Consider the following 7,082-nt stretch of genomic DNA (forward strand, 5'->3'; position numbering starts at 1 on the left):
CAACAACAACAATAATAATAATAATAATAATAATAATAATAATAATAATAATGATGACTTCATAATTGTTGATCAGGTGGATTTTATTTGCAATTGAGGACATTATAATGCTTTTCTACACACACACACACACACACACACACACACACACACACACACACACACACACACACACACACCTTTATTCAGTAAAACATTTCTGTTCAGAGTTTCCTCGTTGTGTTTTATTGACCAGATCCAGACTTGCGTACTGCACTTCCTATAAAAACACACACACACACACACACACACACACACACACACACACACACACACACACACACACACACAGATTTAAACGCTGTAGTGTTGATGGAGATGTTTCTCTCTGTATGTGTGTAGAAGATCTCATCATACCATTTCGGTGTCTCTGTTCACTGCATCTGTTCTCCTCCTGCCTCCTGACAGTGTAAACACACACCTGCATCAGTGTACTGAACACACACTCACTGTATTACAACAAAAACAACACTCAAATACCCAACATCTGGAGTCTGCTGAACATCTGCTGCAGACTCCACGTTAGTTATTTTACCTTGTTAAATATTTCAAGGTGAAAATTTGAAACTCAAAGCAACAATCATATAAATAAATAATGTAAATATAATCAAATATTTCAAATGAGATATTTTCTATTTTATTAAATTAAATTAAATGATATGTTAAATTTAAATACTTTAGTATCAAATCAATATTTTAAACACCTGCATGCAAAAAAACAATTTCTACTTTCATATACAAAATTAATTCATTTTTAATTGCTAATTTAAAGGCAACAATAGATTTTGTAATAAATAAAAAATAAATAAACAAATAAATACTATAAATAAATAAGTAAAATCCAGTACTTTGACTGTTACAATTTTCAGAATATATATATTTAATAAATCTTTAAAGCATGTTAATTTATTTATTTATTTACATTTTATTATGAATTTATTGTTTATTTATGTATTTATTTATTGTTTATTTCTTTCTGTATTTGGCATGTTTGTTCTTTTTCATCTTTTTTCCCGATGGTTTAAACATTTTTATTTACATTTCCTTTGTATTTAATGTGAAAGGTTTTCAAAAATCCCATCCCATCAGAACGTTCTGACATTGTGTTGGACAGCATTCTTATAAACAAGCAGTGAAAGTTTTGCTTTCTCACCGGTCTGTAAGGAAACGAGAGTAACACCAAAACCATGAAGATGACGAAGGCCACGACGGAGCACAAATACACCAACCACGAGCACAGCTGCCCGGATCCTGCACACAAATCAACACTATATCCAACAATACCATCCATACATCACTTCCTGTTTAACAGGAAGAGGAACGATCTCCACACATCACCTTGTATTAGAGATTTAGAGATGCGTCTGCCATCCACCTCCACCACACACTCCACATTCTGGTCCTCCCTCCAGTTCTCGGCGGGAACGCTCAGATGAGCTCGTGTGTATTCAGCAGGGTTGTCGGTGTGTCCACCCAGACTCTGTCCAGCCGGTCAGCTCTGATTCACCTACAAGCCAGGAAACTTTTGCTTCAGCTGGAACCACGCCCATCACCACACACTGAAGAGACACGGGGGGTCCGACAGGGACATCTGGGACGTAGAGCATCACCAGGGGCAGAGGATGTGGATCTGGAGAAGATTAACATTCAAGAACATGCAGTTTATTCTTACAATCACTTTATTAGGAACATCTGCTCGTTCCTGCAGGTATTCAATCAGAGAGTCATGCATCAAAAATGTGAAGGTCAAAGATTGAGGTCAAGAGTTTTAAGTAATGTTCACACCAGACATCAGAATGTAGGGGAAAATCATCTCCTACACCATGGCATTGCTGTTCCTCCTGGGTTAGAATGTTTCCGAATCTGAATATTGTTTCCCATCCAATTCTACACATCCATTAAGCAAGAGATATGTGGACATGCATCTGTCGGATGTAAGGCTTCAGCTCAAATATCACTATTTACAAATGTGATTAGCAGAAATATATCAATATCAATTAGCAGAAATGGGGCTACAACAGCTAAAGAGCACTTCATGTTCCTCTCCTTTCAGCCAGGAATGGGATTCTGAGATTACAGAGGTACAACCCAGATTAAAAAATGCTGTGACATTGTGTAAAATATAAATAATAAAAAATAACTTGCAAATTTCATAAACCCATATTCTATTAATAAATAAAAGATAGAAAACATTACACATGTTTAAACTGAGGAAATTTACAATTTTGCAGGTTAAATCTCTATAATGCAAAGATGAAGGCATGCATGAACATGATCCAGAAACACAGCCATCTTCTCTGGACCAAAACACATTTAAATGTACTGAGGCAAAGTGAAAAAATGATTTTTGATCAGACACTACATCCTTCAGACTAAAGAGGATAGGGACTATTGGGGTATGTTATTGTTATTGTGCCTGTGGAATTAGCTTTAGCATGAGCTTGGACATTATTTGCCCTGTCCTTACTTTTCTGAGAAGTGTTGCAGCCATCAAATTCAAAATGTCCTTATTTTTTATTTAAAATGGTACATTTCCTCAGTTTAAACATTTGATATGTTTTCTATTTTCCACTGTAAATAAAACGTGGGCATCCCAACTTTTCTAGAATCGGGGTTGTAGATATGGAGAAGACAATCTGTCCAAATGTATATTGAAGCACTTGATCTCTGTTTTTTACACAATGACAAGCAGGTGTCCAGGTGTTCCTAATAAAGTGGCCAGGGAGTGTACAGGTAACTCAAATCCGATTTAAACACTATAAAATATAAAACACGTTATAACGACTGTACCTGTGACGATGAGGGTGGAGCCGTTCCCGGTGTAGGAGAGAACGCTGTGTTTCACAGAGCAGTAGTAAATCCCTGAATCAGCCGTGCTGGAGTTATAGATCATTCCTGTACACGGTCTGGTTCTCGGATCAGGATCAGGACGAACAGCGGTGCTCACCATCAGCCTTCTGCTCCTCAGATCCACTTTAATCCAGGAGACTGAATCACATCCAGACCAAACGTTCGCCGAATCACACTTCAGCGAGACGTTTTCACCTGCAGACACCTTCACCACTGCAGGATACTGAACGATGTGGGAGAGAGAAACACCTGCAACACACACAAACTGTAACACAAACACTTGCAACATACACACACCGTAACACAAACACCTGCAACACACACACACCGTAACACAAACACCTGCAACACACATACACCGTAACACAAACACCTGCAACACACACACACTGTAACACACACACCGTAACACAAACACCTGCAACACACACACAGCGTAACACAAACACCTGCAACACACACACAGCGTAACACATTCACACCTCGAGACGTCCAGCTAATAGTTAGAGCTAAAGAGAAAAGCACGGACCTAAAAACATTTATTAAAAGGGAAAAGAAAGCAAGATAAATCAAAAATCTATATATAAAAACTTATAAAATACATAAGAAATATAATATGGTATGAAAACAAACAAACAAATATTTAATATATATAAAATAAATAAATAATTTAGAAATAAAACAAGGAAACAAAAAGTCTGACAGCTAGAAATCAAGATTCTTAAGGAAGTTAAAAGAAAAGAAATAAAGAACAAAAAGAAAGAAAGAAAGAAAGAAAGAAAGAAAGAAAGAAAGAAAGAAAAACCAGCAAACTAATTCAGTAAAAGTAAGAAAATAAGTAAGAGAGCAAGAAAGAAATAAACAAATAAACCTATTTTTTTAATTTAACAAAAGTATTAAGAAATAATAGAACATTCGAAAGAAAAAACAAAGAAAGAAAGAAAGAAAGAAAGAAAGAAAGAAAGAAAGAAAGAAAGAAAGAAAGAGTAAAAAAGAGAAAGGGATAGAGATTAGAGATGAGTGATGTATTGTATTTGATCTCTTCCTACTGGTGATGTTCACACTATAAAACCCAACACAATTCCTCTAATAGTTCTTATTTTATACAACAGTATTAAAACACACACACACACACACACACACACACACACACACACACACACACACACACACACACACACACACACACACACACGATGGTACTCACAGTGTAGTGCGAACAGGCAGAAAAGTGAGAGACTGTGTGCCATGCTGAAAGAGTTCAGGAGCATTAACATTCACCTTCATCCTCTCTTTACTGTCTCCACAAGCGCACACACACACACACACACACACACACACACACACACACACACACACACACACACACACACCTTCGTCAGCACAGACATAGATGAAAATAATAATAAAAGGGATACAGCAGGCCAGAAACATGCAATAAAAAAAACCTAATACATAAAACACGTAAACAATTCTATTAAAATATAATAATCTCATAATATATGAATAAATATATAAATAACAATAATATACAGTAGATCTTCTAGTTTGTAAGAGACCAGAAGAACAGCTCAGCTGATGGATGTAAACGTCCTCGATACATTGAACAAACAAGTAAAAAAGAGTATAATACAGATATAATTATCAGTATAGAGCATTTTTTCTACAGTTCTACACGTTTATTCATGTTTTTGTTCATTCTTTAACCCTGTACCTGAACCAATGTCTGATCCAATACCTGATCCAATACCAGACAAAATAAACAACCCAATACCTGATCCAATACCAGACAAAATAAACAACCCAATACCTGATCCAATACCAGACAAAATAAACAACCCAATACCTGCTTCAATGCCTGATCCATCACCTGATCCAATACCGAATCCAATACCGAATCCAAATACCCAATATAAGTGTTTATCAGCTCGTCTGATTTATTCTGCTCGTCTCTCAGGGTAAGAAGAATGTCTACATCAAGATTTTTTTCTGTTCTGGCTGCAAAGTGATGAAAAGAACATCCCATAGATGTCCAAACAGCCGCTGCCTCAAACAACGGGTGAAGACCAACTTCTTCCAGAAACACTTAAACTAATTTCCCTGTTTGTTTCAAGTGTGCTATAATTTCTCTCTGAAGTTTCAGGCTGATGGTATCCTAAGTCTGTAACCTAGTGATCTTGTGTTGATTTATTCATTGATGGAGACTCGAAGCACTTTTGTACGTTGCTCTGGAGACGGGGCTTCTGCTAAATGGCGTAAATGTAAACATTTTTTTTTAATCTGTGAATCAAATGTAACATTTACACTGGAAATGAATAAAAAAACAGCTCATGCTAATGTATCATGCCTGTAAAAACCCTTTTAAACATATTTAAATCTAATAAACAGTATTTATGTCACACTTTGCGTGTGTGTGTGTGTGTGTGTGTGTGTGTGCAGAGAAACAGCTCAGCATTTCAGTAACCACACACAGGCTGTGAAAACGCCGCTGTGTACAGGCTTTGACAGCGAGGCGAATGACCTACAACCCACACCGCCCACGCTTCACGCTTTTCCTGCGTACGGTCTCTTTACGATAACATCAGCGACCTTTGTGAGCCGCAATGAGGGGGCGTTGTGTTGTTTGCTTAGCCAACACTGGTTTTTACGTGTTGATTGACTAATCTGCTGCAGTGGCCAGTTAACGTAGAAGACTTCTGAATGAAGTAGAGATCAAAAAACAAGCTAAAAAAAGCACAGGGACGCGTTCACTTTACTCTCACAACCATCTGACTCTCACTGCTAGCAATCATACGTACTCTACATAGTTCCAATAGCAGGAGCTCATGTTTGAGGCTTACCACTGGTGCTGCATGGCTAGCAATGCTAACATACACACACACTACATGTTTAACCCGAATATCACACACAGTTCATGACTTTTACCTCAGAGATTTTCATCTCGATGCATTAAACATGTATATGAAGCAGCTACTGATGCACTGAGATACGATTCTCCTCTATTACGATGCCGTGCGATCCGATTTCCACTCGATTCGACACAATGTGGAACGATGAAATTTAATATGGCACTGATGGTTCACTTTTATTTCTTTGTTTCAGACACACAGCAAATCATCAAATGACTTAAGTTCCTTCTGACTTCTAACTCATGGCTCTTTCACAAACAGGTCTTTGTAGTGCTAAAATTATAAACTAAAACCAGATGTTCTTTTCCTGTTGTGTGTGCAGGAAGTTACAGCTCTACCTCTGCCATGTTAATCTGTATTCTATGTGACTCTCAGCACAATACATCATGTTCACGTAGCAGCAACGGTGCTGAGAGAACGCGCTCGAGAAACAGTTTAGCGAAGAGAAATCAGTCTATATATCAAATATTGCTCACAAATGATTGGTCGCTTTGTGAAGTATAAAACATTTATTAATAATTACTTATAAATAAATCGTATTTTGTGCAAATATCTTTTATCACATTGAAGATCCAACATGATCACGGCGGCCATTTTGGAAACTTTTTCTGCAATTTTTTTTCGCAGACGTCCCCTAGAACGTTCGACTTTAAACTGAAATACACACTATTTACAGAGCACACACACACACACACACACACACACACACACACACACACACACACACACAGAGAAAATCTACAAAGCTCTTAGTGTGATAACAGAAAAGATTTTATTCAGCTTTTAGCTCCATTAGCATGTTTATCAGGGGCACAGTGCAGGAGTGAATGATGTTTTAGTTTTTAAACTTGTATTTCTGCAGGTGTATCTTTGCTGGGTTGAGGAGACATGTTTCCAGGTCAGAGTTAAGCCTCAAATCCTCTTTCCATGTCCTGCAGATCCTCTTATTGCACTCGCCGTGTCCTCGCCAACCTGCAGCTCAGACAAAAAGACGTCTTGATTTGATTGTTTATAAATTATTATAAATCATAATCACAGTGTGTGTGTGTGTGTGTGTGTGTGTGTAGCTTTATTGTCAGTAGAAATATGATGTACACTTGCACAATGGATGGACTTTGGAGAAGCTGAAGAAGTTCTCCTGTATGGGATTTTATCTGGAAATGAGGACATTTGGGTTTCTGACTCCATGGAAAAAGGTGAGTTATTATAATGAATTTATTGTATCATTTTTAATAAATGATTATACAATCTGGTTATGAGTGTGTGGACATGTTTTTCAATGCT

At 37.2% G+C, this 7,082-nt stretch overlaps 1 protein-coding gene and 2 long non-coding RNA genes across 3 annotated transcripts in view; 1 reads left to right on the forward strand and 2 right to left on the reverse strand.

The window, feature by feature from the left end:
• Positions 1-71: 71 nt before the first annotated feature.
• Positions 72-5,082, reverse strand: LOC124381782. Its single transcript, XR_006924923.1, has 7 exons — positions 4,736-5,082; positions 4,097-4,186; positions 2,830-3,138; positions 1,378-1,669; positions 1,193-1,290; positions 397-440; positions 72-259 (listed from the first exon to the last, which is right to left on the reverse strand). It is a non-coding gene; the product is annotated as an uncharacterized LOC124381782 (long non-coding RNA).
• A 1,600-nt stretch (positions 5,083-6,682) lies between these two features.
• LOC124381879 overlaps positions 6,683-7,082 on the reverse strand; it is a 2,753-nt gene continuing 2,353 nt past the window's right edge. Inside the window, exon 3 of the long non-coding RNA XR_006924938.1 lies at positions 6,683-6,770. This is a non-coding gene — a long non-coding RNA (uncharacterized LOC124381879). The remainder of the gene's footprint in view (positions 6,771-7,082) is intronic.
• sema4ab (sema domain, immunoglobulin domain (Ig), transmembrane domain (TM) and short cytoplasmic domain, (semaphorin) 4Ab) overlaps positions 6,769-7,082 on the forward strand; it is a 33,510-nt gene continuing 33,196 nt past the window's right edge. Inside the window, exon 1 of the mRNA XM_046843766.1 lies at positions 6,769-6,994. The gene's annotated coding sequence lies outside the window, so the exon portion shown is untranslated. The remainder of the gene's footprint in view (positions 6,995-7,082) is intronic.

The sequence above is a fragment of the Silurus meridionalis genome, chromosome 29 (assembly GCF_014805685.1).
Source record: "Silurus meridionalis isolate SWU-2019-XX chromosome 29, ASM1480568v1, whole genome shotgun sequence".
NCBI lineage: Eukaryota > Metazoa > Chordata > Actinopteri > Siluriformes > Siluridae > Silurus > Silurus meridionalis.